The sequence below is a fragment of the Lissotriton helveticus genome, chromosome 5_1 (genome assembly GCF_964261635.1).
Source record: "Lissotriton helveticus chromosome 5_1, aLisHel1.1, whole genome shotgun sequence".
Lineage (NCBI taxonomy): Eukaryota > Metazoa > Chordata > Amphibia > Caudata > Salamandridae > Lissotriton > Lissotriton helveticus.
This window is the reverse complement of record NC_136065.1, coordinates 665,714,149-665,734,185: the sequence shown is the minus strand read 5'-3', so window position 1 is coordinate 665,734,185 and position 20,037 is coordinate 665,714,149. Positions and strand designations below refer to the sequence as shown.

Here is a 20,037-nt window from a genome sequence, read left to right as displayed (position 1 = left end):
AGAACCCACCCACCAACCCACACGCCGCAGCACGCAACCTCAGACAGTGGATCGCCGACTGCGCCATCACCCTCGCTCCGCTCAAGAGACCCTCCAACAGCCACACCAGCAAGAGAGCCACCTGGTTCACCGACGAACTCCAGACCTCCAACCGCGCATGCCGGAAACTTGAGAAGATATGGCTCTACAAACGCACTCCGGACAACCACGCAGCCCACATGGACGCCACCCGCAGACATCACCACCTCATCAATTTAGCCAAGAGATCCTCCTTCAAAGACCGCCTGGATAACAACGCACACAACAGCAAAGAGCTCTTCAGCATCGTAAAGGAACTCTCCAACCCCAGCGCCAACACCAACGACATCCCGCCCTCACAAGAACTGTGCGACTCACTAGCCATCTTCTTTCACCGCAAGATCGCTGACATCCACAAAAGCTTCAACACCACGACCGCCCCGACTCCGCCAGACTCCACCTCCCATGTGAACACCACCAGCGCCAACCGCCTGACCTCCTGGTCCAACGCCAACGACGACGAGACACGCAAGGTCATGAACTCCATCCACTCAGGATCTCCGCCAGACCCGTGCCCACACCACATATTCAACAAAGCAGATGCAGCCATCGCACCCCAACTATGGAAGGTCATCAACATCTCCTTCGAAACAGCGACATTCCCGGAAAGCTGGAAGCACTCCGAAATCAACGCCCTCCTCAAGAAGCCCAAGGTGGACCCCAAGGACCTCAAGAACTTCCGGCCCATCTCCCTGGTCCCGTTCCCGGCGAAGGTCATCGAGAAAATCGTCAACATGCAATTGGCCCGCCACCTCGAAGACAACAACATCTTGGACCCGTTCCAGTCCGGATTCAGACGAAACCACAGCACCGAGACAGCCCTCATCGCCGCTACAGACGACATCAGGCGCCAACTAGACAACGGCGAAACATCAGCCCTCATCGTCCTGGACCTGTCAGCCACCTTCGACACGGTCTGCCATCACACTCTAAAGACACGCCTCCTAGAAGCCGGAATCCAAGAGAAGGCCCTTGACTGGACCACGTCCTTCCTCTCCGGCAGAACCCAGAGCGTCCGCCTCCCACCCTTCCGATCCAAAGCCACCGACATCATCTGCGGAGTCCCCCGGGGCTCATCCCTCAGCCCGAAGCTGTTCAACATCTACATGGCCCCCCTCGCACATGTGGCCCGCCATCATGACCTCAACATCTCCTACGCCGACGACACCCAGCTCATCCTCTTCCTCACCAAGCATCCACACACCGCCAAAACCAACCTCCACGAGGTAATGAAGGCCGTCGCCGACTGGATGAGGAGCAGCCGTCTGAAGCTGAACTCGGACAAGACGGAGGTCCTCATCCTCGGACCCACCCCCTCAGCCTGGGACGACTCCTGGTGGCCGACCACACTGGGAACAGCACCGACACCCACCGACCATGCACGCAACCTAGGATTCATCCTCGATTCCACCCTCGCCATGTCTAAGCAGGTCAACGCCTTCTCCTCCTCCTGCTACAACACCCTCCGCATGCTCTGCAGGATCTACAAGTGGATCCCTACCGAAACAAGAAGAACGGTGACACAGGCCCTCATCAGCAGCAGACTGCACTATGGCAACGCACTCTACGCAGGAATCCCAGCCAAACACTTACGACGACTACAACGCATCCAAAACGCCTCAGCCGACTGATCGTCAACGTCCCCCGCCGCAGCCACATCACCCCCCACCTGAGAGACCAACACTGGCTCCCCGTCAACAAGAGGATCACCTTCAAGCTGCTCACCCACGCACACAAAGCACTCCACAACGCCTACCCGAACAGCAGACTCAGCTTCTACATCCCCACCCACCAGCTCCGCTCCGCCAGCCTCGCCCTCGCCGCTGTCCCCTGCATCCAACGAACGACCAACGGCGGCAGATCCTTCTCCTACCTCGCCGCCAAGACCTGGAACACCTCCCTACCCACCTACGGCAGACCCAAGACCTACTCGCCTTCAGAAGATTCCTCAAGACCTGGCTCTTCGAGCAGTAGTGGCACCCCCCCTCCCCTCAGCGCCTTGAGACCCTCACGGGTAAGAAGCGCGCTTTACAAGTACTCTGATTGATTGATTGATGGGCCCAGGTGAGTATGGTAAATTGAGCTGGTAATCCGCGCGCCATCAGGGCAGAGGTTCTTGGAGCATCTTTGAAGACGATTGGTAGAGTGGCTACCCGAGCATCATCCTCTACTTTCATTAAGCATTATCAGGTACAAGTGGATGAATATGGCAATGCTGATTTTGGTTCTAAGCTTCTTTATGCTATGATGTAATGTACATACTGAATGTTTAATAAATGTTTCTAGTTTTTGCTGCAAATAATGTTCTCATGATATACAAATTATGTTGACATACTAAGGGTTTGACTAAATTATATTACCTAATTCCATTACTCTGAATCCATTATTTTCCCCTTCCAATCATACGTCCATCTCGCCCTCCTGTTAAGGCAGTGTCTGACCAATTGTTGAGGGCAGGGCTGGACTACTTTACAGTATGTCTTCTGGGTAGGTGATCTGGACATACTTCACAGGGCGGCAGCAGTTTTGTTTCATACAAGGGGATTGGTTAGGGGGTTGCTTGTTTGGGAAGGCAGACTCACTTTCAGTGTTATAATTGAAACGGTGGACTCAAGAGTAATAGAATTATGTAATGTACTCATGATGCGTGTTTGCAACAGTACACCTGTATTATGCTAGAGTGGTAAAAGAAAAAGGTTAAAGAGATCACATAAAAACGAGCAAGTCTCCGTTCACTACATTTGTACGTTTTCAGAAGCTAAAGCTTAATAATATGTGACAAGGGACCTGTATAAACTCAGTGAACGATTACATGTATTAGGGATTCTGACTTCTCATGAGCGGAGCCACCACTGTTGAAGATTGTTTCGGCGGTAGACATAAATGAAACATGTCAACAAACATCGGAACACCGTGTGGCTATTCAAAATGCCCATTAAGCGCTATAAGTGGGGTGATCACCTGACTAATATGTTCTTGGACAGCCAGTTCAGATGCACAACCTGGAAGGAAACGAATGCCAGAACGATATATGCTGCATACTGAGAACACAAAGCAGCGGAACCTGGAACACAAAAAATATTAGAGAGAGCATTCACAGTATCCCCTCGATACTGCATTTTCCATTGAATGGCCATTCATAACTGATGAAATATTATGCATCAACCGGTAAGACGGTGCTAGGCAGATATATATATTTTCCTGAAAGTCCAGTCACGAGGTATCTGAAAATAATAAATTTTAAAAATGGGGTACTTGGTATTTGAAGGAAGGCGGTTGCATTGCACGCAAAATGGGTGGTTAATAATGGGAGCGAGCTATGCTTTAAAATAAACTCATAAGTATTGTACATAAAAAAAATCGGTAAAGGAGCCGCTTCACATCGCGAGGAATCATGGCGCCTGCTCGTGAGCGCAACACCCCCCACCCTACCCTGCTCCATCCCCCACACCAATGACGCAGTTACCTTCTGATACCTCACCTCGGTGATGCGACATCCCACCGTCTTTCACGTGGCGGGTAGAAAGAAAGGTGTTTTGTTTCTGGCTTGCACTGTGGTGCTTTTGCACGTGGTCATAATTACAGAGCCTTTATTATTCGGTAAGATTATATTTACAACTGCGTGTCTTCGAATGCGGGGACCGTACTTGCGTGAGTCATGACCTACATTTTTTAAGAGGTAACTGTAGGTTATTGCCTCTCGAATGACTTTAACATGGAGGAAATAAAAAAAAAAAAACAGCCGGGCACAGTCGTTGTGAAATGTTATTCAGGGATGAGGACACGCCGTCGTTTAACACTGGAGGCAGGCGAGTTCTTCCCCGTCCAACAGCAGATTGCTCTTAACCAATAGGTGGACGGCCACGAGTGGCACCAAATTCCCAACAGCCAATAGGAGGGCGCAGGCGCTCGTCACCGCTGAGCGTGCAACACAGGGCAGGAGCATCCCCAGACGCGCCCAGCCATCCTCAGCCTCCACCGGCAGAGCATATAACTGCAGCGCCGCAGCCAACGACGTCCATCGTGTCCTGCCTATCACCCCCTATCACTGCAGCAACGGACAAGTCTCACCATCACTGCTGCGAGCTAAACCAACACGAAGCACGGGTGAAGAGCAAAAGGACATAGTCTCCTCCGGGGTAAAAACTAAAACAGTATTTTATTCACATCTCCCGGATTTGGAAGAGTCCTTTCTAAGGTACGTGCAATCTTTCGCATTTGTTTGTGTCTTATAATATTATGTTATTCGACATAACATATAGACCTACTGTGACGTATCACTCACGCACCACACACATTATGTTCCTCGAACACGCTTATCTCATGTCCCGCAGAAGTGGCCGAGAACCACAGGGACCAGTAAAATGATTTTTCTATGTACAGATCCTATTTTGCTTGTTGGTATTGCCGACTGCAAAATAGGGGTTGCGAGTTGCTATTATGAAGGGGCGTGCCAAGGGCGTACCTTCCTAATGCAGAGTCCACTGAGCTAGGATTGTTTTGCCAGCCGAATGAGATCACAAAAAAATCACAAAAACAGTTGCAAATGGGGAAGGACTCCTTCCACTTTTTGAATGATAGTAAAAACGTTTTTTAAAAGCCTACCTTTAAAAAATGAAAAAAACGTTTCATTTTTTCTTTTTGAAACCCATACAGGCTGCATTGAAAAATAGTTTTATTTTAAAGCAAACAGACGTGGTCTGCTGTCCCCAGCAGGCCACCATCCCTTGTTATTATTGCCCGTTCTGAATTGGTCTCAAATTGCAACCTACCTCATGAATATTGATGAGGCAGGTAAATTACGTCCCCATTGGCAATCGCTGATGGGTTTGAGACAGTACATTTCATTTTGCGATTCTCTAATTGCGAGTTGCTAAAAATTGCATTTAGAGATTCACAAAATGAAATAGTTGCACAACTGTCCCTTATACTTGTATTTGACATATTTTTACTGTGAATGAAATCAGCCGGATCTCATGGCATTAATCTGATAATGAATTATAGTAAATGTGATCCACTACCATTTAATTAATAGTGAGGCCTGGCATGTACAACATCTGCATCAGTAAGGAGCATTAAATCACGGTTATGTAAGTGTACAGTCTGACAGTGATCAGAGCACACAATGGCATTTGTTTTCATGTATATATCTGTATTCTACAGAAACAAATATGTGCACCATCTCATTAGTTCCCTGTGTGTGTGTGAATATTGCAATGTAGAGTGGATGTTAATCTATAATTAAACCTTCAATTTAAGATAATGCTATCCTACTTTTGAATTATGGATTTTTACTTTTGTTGTTCTGGTATCCCATGAAAAAATATTTAATTGTACTTGTGATATAAAATACAGATTGGCTAAGGTGCATGTGTTCAGTAATCGTGTCTCACTTTTCTTACATTTATAAACCACTCTACCTTTGGCTTCAGTTTTTTTCATCTTGGGACTGGAACCAGTGGATGCTTATATATGACCATTGTGTGCTGTTTAGTTCATTGTTCCGGGAGGTGTGCATAGATAAAGAGAATACTGTTTGTTATCACATGTATTCCATTGTTAAGTAATTGTAGGGTTATGGCACAGCAGAAGTTAATGACAACATCTGTTGTCCTTAGTGAATGGAGGCGGTGGTAGAGCAGTAGATAACTTAATAGTATATTTATTTCACTATTATATCAAGAACGTTATGGCACACCTGTAAACAGTTTAATATCATATCCTTTTCACTGCTCATGGAGGAAGGACATGCTCATGGCACACCAGTGCTCTGTGAAATAAACATATTTGTGCTTAAAGAATACATTATGCACCACATTAACATATGTAATTACAGGCAGATTTGTTTGCCAATTTTGGCCACTGTATATCCCCCTTTGTTTGATAAACTGCTATAAACATTATGTTTTCCAGCAGTCAGCATACTATGACTTTGATGCAACTGAGTGCAAGAACTATGTCACCTGTAGCTATATAACTCGAGAGCCCTGTCTCAATTTTCAGTCAGCACTTAAAAAAAAAAAGAGATTTCATTTGTGCCATTCCCACCATAGTTTGTCACCATTCGTATGTAAACTCCTCCGCTTACTTTGGAGAATCCTCCAACTCTATGATGAGTTTAACTCCCAACCAGTGGCTTCATCACTCAAAATATCAACAAAGAATGTGGTAAGGTGTCTGACAAATCAAGATGCTTGTGAAAGAGAAATGCCAACACTTGAGGCGAGTAGAAGTTTATGTCGTTTATTTCATGGACCCAGGACGACGAGCTTCCATTCACTTCAGAGCGGCAGGCAACTGAAATGCCCATTCGCTCTAGAACCAGATTAGGACTCGTGACCATGGGTTCCACACACAGAGCTTAGAACACAAAAGCATTTCAAACATAATCGCTGCGGAAGCAGTGAACAATAAAACATAAGAACCATAATGAATAAAGGTGAAATACACAAATACCACACCGGCTGGTGTTTCGTTGCCAATCAACTGAGTCTGTGCTGGTAGTATCATCAATATCACTCTTCTTGGTCAACCCCTGTTTTCCTGGCATTCTAGCGTCCATAAGATCCTCAGTTGTAGGATTGCCCCTCTACTCTGTCCTGCTGACTTTGGGGATCCCAATCTTACGCTGATCTCTTATGAATTATACACTGGTTACAGGGGTTGATGCCCCCAATGACTCCCCCATGCAGTCTTGCGTACAACTAGCCAGCTTTAAAGGCCCTGTTGTATTTAAATGCGGAGGTGTATGCCCACCTTTCACAGGTGCACCCTTAATGTTTGTGATTCCCAGCCAACCTCAAATAGATCACTATGTTTCTGATTACCCCAAAGGCTATTCTTTATTTAGACCTCACATAGTTTAGTTTCCTTCTTGCTTTATGGATAGCTTTATGGAGCATAGCTCCCCACTATTAACAACTCTGAAGCACTCCGTGCTTTGTGTGCTCTTCTTATGCATATCATTACCTAGAAGGGTAAACCCAAAAGTACTGGGACCTGGGAATTAAATGTTACATGTTACAAATATATGATTTTCAGCAACACATATTTATAATACATTTATAGTAAAAAACAATAATAAACTTGGAAAGAGAGATGTTATTTAATCACATCCTCATCAAAGCACATGTAGGTACACCTATCCATGAACAACAGACTATTATTACTGTGTTCTATTGCATGGCCTAGGTTCAACATTGTTCTTTGATGGTGCTGAGTAAATACACCATAGTGATGTCAACAATGCATTCTGTGACTTCACTGGATCTTTAAAACACCTACCACCAACACCAATCCTCACCAAACCACTTACCTACCCCCACCATCCCCCCTTTCTCCTCTGGGCACATTTTGTGTATATTTTGAGAAGATTGTTTGTCATACATGTGCTTTGATGAGGATGTGATTAAATAACATCTCTCTTTCCTAGTTTGTTTTTGTTTTTTACTATAAATGTAGTATAAATATTTGTGTTGCTGAAAATCATACATACTAGGACCACTTTTCCCTGTAACTTCTTATGCATATCACATGTCGGACAGTTGAGTCTGCTTAGATGTTGCCATTAACATTAAAGATACAGAGGTGTGCAAGGATGTACAAGGAGATGGTGAGGTTTTGTGATGGGCCTAGGACTTCAAAGAAACAGTGAGTTGTGCAGAGACAGCAGTATGTCAGGCTCTGCCTAATATTCCAAATCTCCCAGTCATTTGGCAGTCAGTAACCTGTCTTGGAATTTCCATTTTCCAGAACGACCGGTTACTTACCGGTAATATTCATTACTCCGAGTCGTAGAACTCTCCGTCACAGTCCTGGCTGGTTCCCATCCCTCTTTCCCTGTTCGACTTCTTTTTCTTGGTGGTACAGGATGTGCTGCAGTGGTTATGGGGTTATCCGCCACAGTATGTAGGAGTGTCCTGGAGGGTAGGGATGGGCCATGGGAGTTTTGCTTGAAAATTCAGGTTTTTCTGTGGAAGTAATCAAGCGTAGCTCATGAGCAAATGACTGTGACTGGGAAGTCACAGGTAATGACAGTTTAGCTCAGGTATGTGTCACGATTTCTCTGTTAGACACACACACACCTTACTGCACATCATACCCAATGCATGTGCTTTGTAGTTGTCCTATCGCAGGAGTTGGGAAAATAGAGGTACTGTTCAGGTTCACCTTCTAGCGCTTTCCACGTTCCTGTAATGTGCAGAGTGAGTTCGACGCATAATTGTATAACGCAGGCCTCTCTTAGCTGCAGCTGGTTTCCGATTCCCACATCATCCATTATTCATCACCCTTGTCCTCTCAACTCGTTCCTCGGTTTCTATTCTTTCGCCTGCTCACCGAATCCGAGGTGTGTGACATCTCTGACTTAACTGAAGGGAATGAAAATATGATCCATCATGCAATACAATCTGCTAATTTGACCACTGATAAGCTTTGGAAAGGAGTTCGGATCCTTTGTTCATTACAGCTCAGCTCCTGCTTCCCCTTTTGGGTATAACGTAATTAGGAATCTCTGCAGTGCCTTCAAGTAAGGACACTAGCACGCGCATAAGCCAAAATTAGTCTTGCAGGATTTTCCTAGTGTGTGTGCGCACCTGTATACCAAAAGAATCCCTATCAATATTCGTATTCACTTGATATAATTGTTGTTGGTCGATGATCTAAAACAGTCGCCGTCTTCAACGTACAGAATTATTTTTCGGACTGTCTTTGTGGCTAAGTGTCACTGTGACAAAAACACGGATCAAACATATATAGACAGTGACTGTTTTAGGAAAATGTCTCAGTTTTGTAACAACCTGTACAGTATGAGTAGCAGTTCAACCTCTCTACTGACCATTTCGAGCCAATCGGTAGCATTTCGAAACATCATCTTGTTTTCGTACATGCCAGTCTTTTCCCAGGCCAAACAGGTTACGTTTTTTACCTAACACTGTTACTGTCACGTTGAAATGATCGACTTTCTTCTATTTCACCAGATTCGGAGTCCTTTTTTTTTCTAGCTTAATGTAACAGTTTGACTTCCAGAAATCTTTGGCAGATCAGTGGCATTACCATTATTATCTACCATTAATATATAATTTAAGAATGTTTTCTTTGTATACCTGGATGTCTTATCCTTACTGCCGCTGCTTTTGTGAAGAAAGATAGACAATAACACACCACATGGTTTTTATAGTCGCTTATTTCTGAACCTCCAGTCCACAGACTAGAGATGGTAGGCCATTTGTCAGTTACTTGGCAACATGACGCCCTACCTCACAATGCATTGCGAAGTACGGGATGTCATAGAGGGAAGATTTAATCAACAGAGGTGTGTGTTTTTGTAGTTTTACTGACATGTACTCAGTGACCTAGATAAATCAGCCTGATGCTTCATGTTTGCTTATCGAGCCTTAACTCGTGGGAAAGGCCAACATGACTGGTTTGTTTTTAGAAATTATCACAGGAAGCGGTGTATGTATATGGATGTGTACTTGTAGCAGAGATGGGAAGTGGTATTTAATTTTGTGCATGACCAAAAAGCTGGACTGATTTTCTATAAGGTTAGTGTTAAGACTCTTATGACTGTCAATAATTTTCACTTACAGTATTTTAGGAGTATTGCAGCTAACTGATGTTTACCCAGCATTTATCCTACTCTATTAAACAGTGGCTACCACTAAAATGCAGAATACCAGAGTACCCGTTGGTCAACTGCTATAGTATCATAATTCAAAACAGTTGAAAAGTCAATATTTTACAGCGCAGTTCATACAACTTTGGCCTACATCTAGATGAAGACTGACACCACAGTTGGTCCATATATCATCCAGCATTCTAACCCTCAAAGCACAAACATGTTAGGAACGAGCTGTGACTAGAGTAAAGAAAGAACTGGACGGTATTGCGAGCAAAAACAGAGAAGGAAGGAGATAGAAAAAAGGAAAACGAGAGAATGGCAGACTCTCCCTCAACTAAGAGAATAACATGCAGAACATTAGACACAAAATGATATGGCATGGATACTAATAGACCTGCCATCAGGGCCGGACTGGGAACTGAAAGCAGCCCTGGCAAATTTTGTCAGACCAGCCCCCTTCCGACGTTGCGAGCGAGCCCGGCCGCTACTAGAACATTTTGGGAAAAGACAGACATAAATGGTGAATTTTACAGCACATTATTCATTACATATTCAATTGTATCAACTTTCAAAGCACAGTAAATAGTGGATGATGACCTTAACCGCTTCAGCGCGGCGCAGATTCCTGCGCTGTGCTGAACGTTCCATTGAGCCAATGGAACGATGACGGAACGGTTCTGTCATGAGCACAGCTCAACCGTCGCTCATGACGGAACCGTTCTGTCATAAGCATGGAAGGGGTTAAAGAGCACCAGGTTACCCACCCAGTCATATGTACCCATAGGCATTCTTTCAGAGAGCACCAAAAATAGACACAAGTAGTGAATCAGAGAGAACCAAGTAAAAGTGAGACCAGCCCCCACATGGTGTGTAGCGAGCAAGCGCAGTGAGCAACCACTACTAGGGGGAGTTTGGGGGGTTGTCCCCCCAAGAAAAGTTTGGAGACAGAAAGAAACAAAGCATTTTTCAAGACATTTTTCATTACATATTAGATTGCATTAACGCACCAACGTCGTAATATAAGGAGACACTGGGTTCAACGCGTCCTGTGTATGCTGCTCAGAACACTGCAAAAAATACAGTAATTAGTGAAAGAGGCCCATTTGAAGACTGCTCAACAAAATACCCTCAAACTGGAACAAGCTGCGCTGTCCCACTCTGCCCAGTACCAGATCTCTGTGCAAACAAACAACTGCGTTAATTGAGTACAAACAGTGCAGCATCACAGAGTACCACTCCCAGAGCACTATCAGTGTTAAAAGGCCTCATATGGCACTGGGTCCTTCTTGCTAGAATCTGAGCCACCACCAGAAGGACAACTTTGATATAAAAGAATAACGCCAACACACCAACACCAGTCATTGAGTACCAGCTACTAAATAGGTAGTGAAAGATTCAGTGTAGAACATTAAAAGATTTCTCGAAACTTCACCCTTTTATTAGGCGTTACTAGCTTGTGTTCAAACAACACACTGGCCACTGCAGGAGAATCTACTGATTTCTAAAGTACATATTTGCTAAAAACGCACTTCTGTCTGTGCTGCCATCATATTTATTGGTACAGTGAGTCCTGCCATCGACAACACTGCACAGTCCTCGGGACAAAATTCAGGCCAAGGCGCAGCTCAAGTCCCAAAAGAAATAGTGGAGGACTAATAGGAAGTGCGCAATGACGTCAAGTGGAGTGACGTCACAGAAAGCAATATAACCGCCTTAAAGCTCACATTTCAAGAAAGTAGATGTATCTTACAGTTAGGGCTAAGAAACAGGGTGGCCAAGTAGGATTGTATAATGTAAATGTACGCGCACAGAGTACTTGCTAGTTACATTTAAAAACTGCCGTTCCGTAGAGTAAACAAAATAAGAAAGTGCATAGTGTGTTTTTAGAGATGTTTGGTGTTCTTGCATTTCTTTTCCTGCAGTTGTGTTTAACCAACATGAAAGCACAGATAAGTCTCCTTTTTACATTATTAAGGAACACATTTGTAAATAGTGGGCAGTTAGCAGCTCAAAACAACTTTCAAGGCCAGGCTCATGACTAAGAAGGACGCTGTCTGGGGGTTAAATCTGCCTGGCAAGGCCACATTGCAAGCCAATGCTATAATCAGAGACACTGACTTGAATCATGCGATTTTGAGGCTCCTGCGTTTTGCGCGTTAATTATGGATTTGCTGCATTTTACAAATTACCCATCAACTGCAGATTTTAACAATAACAAAAAAAATGTTTTTCCCACTGAACTAAAGTTACTAAAATGTAGAAACGCACTGCAGCAGGGTGGAGGGTCCTTCCTAAAGTTTGACTGGTCCCCTTTATGTTCCTATTTCTGTATTTGGAGTGTTAAACTGGTAATAATGAGGTACAACATTTTAAAAAAGTGTTTACATGTGTAAAAAGCAAAAATAATAAGGTTATGCTAACACAACATGTGCAGCGTTATTTGCCTTTTGCTGCCACATAATTTAGTCAACCTCCTTCATAAATTAGTCCTCCCCTACGTTTAATTTCATTGACCCTGGCTATAATATAACACTTATAGAAATTGGGTTGGTACAAGTAAGGGGACACCACGAGTTCCAGTTTCTTATAAAAAAAATTACATTTCCGACTTAAGCTGAGGGGGGCAGTGTCTGCTCTCTAAAATTAGTGAGTGGACTCCGTCCACCCAGGTCCTCCCTGCACTTGTACTCTGATTCAGGCAATGCCAGCATGTTAAGTCAATTAAGACTAACTAAGCGTCCCATGATTCCAAGATTTGTAAACGTAATAACAGTGAACGGAGTAAAAGCAATCTGCTACTGAAAACACTAAGAAAGAGAAAAGTGTGGTAGGAAGCACTATATAAAACAAACATTGGCATAGCCAATAGGTCTCACCTTTGGGACCTTATAAGTCTTTAGCCATGCAACACTTAATGTTGTTCCACCAAGGATATTGTGCTGCATAACTAAATACTTGTACGGTTCCAAAAGCGAGACCTATTGGCTATGCCAATGCTTGTTGCTAAGTTGTATTTTGGGGGAGTTGGATGGGCTGCTCTCTCAACTAGCCGCAAAACCAGCCATGTCGCTACCTCTTGTTGTCAACAAGCCATGAAGCCACGCCGCCTCCCTGTTTGTGTGTGTCTGTTTATGCGCGCCAGGGTGAGTGTTGTTTTGCACATGGCTGCCAAGTGCCAACTCGCTAGCAAAGCGGAACTGATTGGGGCCCTTTCTGTTTCCTCACTTCACAACAAAACAGCAGGCCCTAGCAGGAAGCGTCTTTCAAAAAACACACTAGCAGGCGCCACCCCCACCCGCACTGAACACACAAGTGCGCATTTTAACAGCGCAAAACTCCTTTCGTAGAAAGTAGCTTTCCTGTGAAATGCGGACTGAAATATATTACGGACTATTAAAAAAAATATGGGTGACAAACTAGTCTGAGCCAGCGCCAACTTGTCTGCTTAAAATATATTTTTCAGCACAAGCCTCAAATTGGGCTTGTGCTGAAAAATATTGCCGACCCCAACCTTCGCCCCAGTTATTTACAACAGCCCCCAAGAGTCAAGCAGCACAGCGCCACCAAAGGGAGCACGCGTATCCTGCCTGCTGCTGGCTCGGAACATTACAACAGCTTTCCCTACTCGGATGGAGTCGGGCACACACACACGTGTACAACAGACAACACCTCCTGACCCTGATGAAAAGAAAACCTATTTTAGAGAATCTGACCTGAGCTCATGTTTGAGGTCAGTCACAGTGCTAGCCCGTGGTAGGAGGAACCAAACGGCTGCCTTCAAAAGCGGTAGGAGGACTAGGACTCAGAGTGGATTCTTAATCACTGTGCTCATCTCTGAGTCGTGACTGACTTGTCTCCCCAGTGTCAGATGAATCTGATTGCAAAATTTGCAAAAATAGTCAGGCCCTAGTGAGTGACTCACCGGCGGGCGGCAGTCGGCAGCAGGGAGTGGGACAGGCAGAGGCAGAGGCTAAAAATAATTACATTATGGAGTGCCTCTCTCACCAGGTGTTGATGTCGTCTCAGTCTCTGCTGGCTTACTTCTGGAATGCTCCTCGACCTGGCCTCACCACCGGTAATGCACACTTTTTATTGCGCGAGCCCAAATGCGCATAATCACCACCAGCCCTACCCTAAGGTGGGTGAACTGAAGAGACTGCGGCGGCGGAGACATCTGCGCGCGACTCACCCTATTAAATGGTGTACAGCAAATGCATGCCATTATTTTTTCAGATTGCAAAATCCAGACTCAGAGATTGATGGAGTTGTGCCTGCTTTTTTTTCCCTACGCGGAGCGAGGAGGAGAGAGAGAGACGCATGCAGAGAGTGAGTGACGTAAACTTCTCGGATTTTTTTTTTCTGACTAACGCCGCTGGCAGGTCCAAAAATCAGCCCCAGCACCAAAACCGCCCCCCTGCCAAAAAACTGGCCTCCACCCCATCCAGCCTACCGGGGGATTGCCCGGGGCCCCCGCATTCCCCAAACACTTTGCCTTCACTCCTCCTGTTTTGCTGAATTCGTTTTAGTTGTCCTTGGGATTCTGTGCACTTAACCATTGCTAACCAGTGCTAAAGTGCTTGTGTTTTCTCCTTTCAACATGGTCAAATTGAATTACACCCCAATTAGCAAATTTAACTTACTTGTAGGTCCCTAGTAAAAGCATTACGTTTACCCAGCACCTGTAAAATGAGCGCTACTAGTGGGCCAGCATCACCTATTGTCCCACCCACTTAAGTAGCACTTTAAAAAATGTCTCAGGCAGGCAATTGCAGCCTGTGTATGCAGGTTTAAACAGCCATTTCGGCCTGGCGAAATAAACCTTTTACAGACCTGAACCTTCCTTTGTAATACATATAAGTCACCTCTACGGTAGGCCCTAAATAGTCCTTAGGGCAGGCAGGGTGCCTTGTATTTAAAAAGTTGAACATGAACTTTCAAGTTTTACATGTCCTGGTAGTAAAAAAAACCCTAATTGTTTTTAGGTCTCGCCTATGCAGCGCACATGCGCTGCATAGGAGACCTTTAGCCGTCGTTTGCTCTTTTTGGAAGCACATACTCGTGCTTGTGGCGGCATAAACCTTGCGGGAGTGTGCAGGGGCGAGCCACAAGCACGGGTATGTGCTTCCAAAAAGAGAAAAAACAGCTGCTGCTTCACGCGCGCGTTTTGAAGCATTCCCAGGGCGTCTCACTTTCACTGACAGTCAAGCAGGTAATTCCCGAGAGAGACCACCGTACTATCAGGCTACTGTTAATGCAGGCAGACAACGAAAGCAAGGCCCAAGGAGTCTCCCGTGAATATTCACATGTGCTTCATCTACCAGGCACAGCCCTGACTCATACCCCTCCCCATAGTGACATATTTGCATAATTGGAACAGGCTCCCACTCGTCCGTTCTCCGCGCGACAGCATCCCTGAGTGAGGCTACCACACTGACCTTTGGAACTTCTTTTTTAAGGTTTTTCCTGCTTTTTTGTTTGCTCCCACCCGTCCCCTCCCTGTGCCTAGGATGATGCACACTGTGAAGGAATGATGCGGCTGATTAAGGAGCTGTCGTCAATTGGAAGCTTGAGGAAGTCACTATGCAGGTAAATAACAAAAACTACTTACTGAGGATTCTAGAACAAATGTCCCTCACTTTGTATGATGGGAGCTTACAGTGGCTTACAGAGTGAAGAAAATGCAGCATGTTGGTGAGACCTACTGACTGCGGCCACCTTCTGCCTCACGATGGAAAGATTTCACTCTGGCTTCCATACAGTGCTTGCTGTGTAAGTAGCAGTGGTTTAAAATTGAGCCATCATGCAGGGCAGTTTCTTTTTAAAGCACATGGAAAAAAATATATATACCAAAGTGATGTCTGGTTAAAAAGGCGTGTTTTGGAGTGGTGCAGGGAGCGAAATTCATTCAACGGCTCAAGTGAACCATCTAACACCCACAACTGCAAATTGAAGCAACTTCTCTTCTGAGAAAGGTTTGACACCCCCACCGAACAAGGAATAAGAAGCAATGTACTTCAAAGAGATGGATTGTGAATTCTCACGTAGTAAATTTAACAAACCAGTTGTTTCAAATACGGTCTGATTTGATCAGAGCTTGCAGATTTAATTAGGTATTACGCAAAATGTCAATGCTGCATACACCAGCTGCAAGCAAAAGCAACACATTTTTTGGCACTTCTACACAAGACTTTCAGGTTTGTTGCCCCGATTCATTCAATGGCCACTTTGAGTAGCTTGCTTAGTATCTAGGAGTCTATTTGAAGGTGTGCATGCACACTTTAAAGTCCTTTACAATAGCTTTTTTATTTATCTTTCAGACGTTTAATTGTTTTAGGGAGTGCTGGACAGTCACCATTGCTTGATTTGAGCTCGCTGTCTTATATGGTCATTCAGGTCCCCTGACAATTCCTCTATCGGCCAAAAATAATCATAAGCTGCGGTCAGCTGAGTGCGGAGAGCCATCCCACCATCTTCTAGTAAGAGTGTGAGGGCTATATGTGTTTTTAGGCTGCGGCTCTGCCTGCTCCAGTGAGGATGGGGCGCAGCATCTCTCGGTCCGGCTCCATGTGCCGCAGGTACCATGACCTGCATCTTTAAAACAAAGTATTTCTCTTTGTTTCACTCCTGCACCCAGGATGTATCCAGCTTCCAATGCCAACCCTATGTCATCTAGAGGGAACTCATATGATGGCAGCTTATTCTATGCTCCCGAGCGCATTAAACTATCAGGCACATACTACGCCCAGCATGAGTGGGCTCCTTCTAAAGCCCCTCTCTTCTTGCCTTTGTTTCTATCCTCTAGTCTTTCATTCTTTTCCACTTCATCCATTCTCCCACCGCCTTATGTCCTTCCTTCCACCAAGTATTCCTTCCAGTCGATTTGCTTCTCTATCCTTCCCTTCCTTCACTTCTTTTCGTTCCTTCCTACCTCACTGATCTAATCTCTTCCTTTCTCCCTCCCTCACTTGTCCCATCATGCTTCTATTGCTCTCACACTCACTTCCTTACTGCCCTTTTCCTTCCTATTTTATTTCAGAAGTAAAACAAGCATTGGCATAGCCAATAGGTCTCGCCTTTGGGACCTTATAAGTGTTTAGCCATGCAACAGTTGATGTTGTTGCACGAAGGATATTGTGCTGCATAACTAAATACTTATAAGGCCCCAAAGGAGAGACCTATTGGCTATGCCAATGCTTGTTTCTCTTCTGAATGGCCTACCTTTCCAGTATGATAACATTGGGTTACCTCATAACATTTAATAGGTGATAAGCCATTGCCGGCTGGATGTCTTTGAACTGCTTGAAACTCAATTCAGGTAAAATGGAGGTCATCCTATTTGGCACTTCTGGACACCGGACTGGTGGCCTGAAGAAATGGGAATGCCCCCAGCCGCTACTATGAAAGCCCATATCCTAGGGCTGATTATGGATAACAAACTTACTTTTGGCCATCAGGTCAGTGGGGTTGTCTCGATGAGCTTCTTCCTCCTCAGAGTTTTGAGGAAAATAAAAATCTTTTTACCAGAGGATAGCTTTAAGCCAGCAGTCACAGCGCTCATTTTGTCATGGCTGAATTATTGTAATAGTCTGTACTTGAATATTCAAAAGAAACATCTGAACAGACTCCAGCTGGTGCAAAATGCGGCAGCTAGGCTGCTAACGGGCACACCAAGGTTCGTCTCAGAAAGGGACTTCAACACCTTCACCGGCTCCCAGTAAAACAACGTGCACAATTCAAAGTGCTTTGCATGATCATTAAGTCCTTGATGGCCAGTGGCCCTGATTATCTGAGAAAACGACTTCAATGGTATGTCCCCGGAAGGACGTTGCGTTCCTCGGAAGCAAAGCAAATGACCGTTCCTCGAGTGAAAAAAGCCAACTGGGGTGGCAGTAGTTTCATCGTTTGTGCTGCAAAAGCTTGGAACAACCTACCAGTGCATCTCAGGAATTCTACCAAGCTCCTTTCCTTCAGGAAGGGGCTGAAAACATGTCTGTTTTCCAAATAGCCATCTTCTCTTCTGAAAACCAGTTAGGCAGTGCTGAGCGCCAAGACACCCTTGGGTAAAAGTGCGCTTTAAAATCTTTATTAACATGACATAACATAACTTTAGTGTGGGAGCAGCTAGGCATGTCATGTTTGGTGTCTCTTAAGTGACAATTCTAAAAAAGCCACTTTTAGAAAGGTTCTGTCGGGTAAGTAATTGCTTTAAAGTTCCATCAATACATGTACAGAAAGAAAGGGAAACACACCTGAATTGAATCAATCATCATCATAAAATCTTTATTTCGATATTGATATCATAAAAGATGCACATTATTAAAAAAAACAAAATAGGAAACATTCCATTTGTCCAATTCAATTCCATAGAAATGCATCAGGGGGTGTGGTATTTAACTTAGTCCATCCATTAAAATTATAATTTAAATATGTATATAATTTTTATAAAACATACATAATAACTGTTACAACAGGTTAAAAAGATTAAAAGCCAAGGTCCATATACAATTGATATCCGAGAAGGAAATTATAGCAGCAAAGTCTTAAAATATTTCTAAAACACAGAGTCTCATTTTAAACTTAATTTGTGTGTGCGTATTATCCACATCCAGTGTAAAAATTTAGCGGCGGCTATAGCCACAGGCTCAGAGCTATTAGTTTTAAGAATTCGCAATGCTTCACAGCCAGTGGTGATGCCCATCTGGGAACAGATGGGCTTCAACCACATCTGCCTTGGGGATTTGTATTCTGGGCAGATGAACAAAATGTGGGCTATACTTTCCCGGTGTGTAGGGCAAAAGGGACAACTGGGATTATAATTGACATTCCATTTGGAAGTAAAAGAGTTTAAATTGGTGGTACCTCTTCCTGTCTCCAGGAACCATAATAAAGTCCCAGTATCCTTCCAGGGCCACTTCATTTTTTAGTTCCAGAAAGTCAGCTGTAAGTGAAGGGCCCGTACAATTCCTGAACCCTCTCGATGAAACCAAGCTCCAATATAACTCTCCGAGAACTTTCCTGGGCGGGAAAGAATTAGCTATGGGATCTTCCCACAAGGAGCCCAAGCACATGGCAGTGTACATTGCCCTTGCCTCCCTCATCCATGGGATTGTGTGTCCCCTATCAGCGTCTCTGACTTCAAGGAATGCCCGAGCATACTGGGAGAGCTCCGGGGTAACCCACAATCTCCTCCAGTATGCCACTGGTCTATATCGAGCTAAATCCTCCAGTCGTCGGCATCCCAAGTCATAAAATAGGGGAAGTAGGGGAGTGGACGCTGGGAGTCCCGTTATGCCCCGTAAAAACTTGTTTTGGGCGCTAGTCAATGGGGCTAGATTGCTATGGCCCCATAATTCTGCCCCATAGAGTACCGCCACACTGACTTTTGCGTCATAGATTTTTAACACTGGGGCAATTGGATGTGTTTGGGAGTGGAAGAGCTCCTTGTGTAGGGCACCTGCTAATTGGGCGTGCTTAATGACCAGCTGGTTGGTGTGTGGTTTCCAGTCAAGTTTCGAGCCAAGAGTTATGCCCAAATAAGAAAAGATTTGGGTCTGTTTTAATTGGGCACCATTCATGACCACCCTCCCTCTTACATACTTGTGCTTATGTAGGACCATGAACTTAGTCTTGCTTACATTAATGGAGAGGCCATGGTCCTTGCAGAATACCTCAAAGCGATCAATGGCCTTCTGGAGGCCTTGTTCCGTTTTAGAAATTAACAAGGTATCATCTGCAAACATCAACAGAGGGATCAGTTTTTGCAGCAAAAAAGTGACAGAATTTGAGGGTCCTTTTGGGAGAAAATACCTCATTCACACCAATATCCACTGTATGACAAAATTCGTGACATACATCCTTGTCTGCAAATGTGGTAAAAAATACATTGGCAGTACTATACGGATGTTAAGGGAAAGAATCAATGAACACATCAGGGCGGTTAAACAGGGGGATATGCGATACCCTGTGGCTGCCCATATGTCAATCTGCCCCGCACAAAAAACACATCGGATGTTTGAATTCTTTGGAATAGAACATACACCTAGACACCCTAGAGGCGGAAATAGGGAGCTAACACTGAGACAGAGAGAGGCTCTCTGGATCATGAAAATGCGCAGTGTGGAACATGGTTTAAATATTGACCATGAGCTACACTACTTTCTAGGGACATAATAGATACATGGGGACAGTATAGAATAGAAGATGATTCCTGATAATGTCACTTATGTTTCCAATGTATATAAAAAATGTATTCCTGATGATGTATGTATATGAGATGTGACAAAATAACTATCCGGTAATGTGAGTACCATGACCATGTACTGACCCTACATGTTGGA

At 44.5% G+C, this 20,037-nt stretch overlaps 1 protein-coding gene across 2 annotated transcripts in view; it reads left to right on the top strand.

The window, feature by feature from the left end:
• The first annotated feature begins 3,979 nt into the window (after positions 1-3,979).
• LOC144754824 (acyl-CoA desaturase-like) overlaps positions 3,980-20,037 on the top strand; it is a 94,109-nt gene continuing 78,051 nt past the window's right edge. The window contains exon 1 of one of the 2 annotated variants that reach the window (XM_078643064.1): positions 3,980-4,276. The gene's annotated coding sequence lies outside the window, so the exon portion shown is untranslated. The remainder of the gene's footprint in view (positions 4,277-20,037) is intronic. The other variant, XM_078643066.1, reaches the window with a different exon arrangement.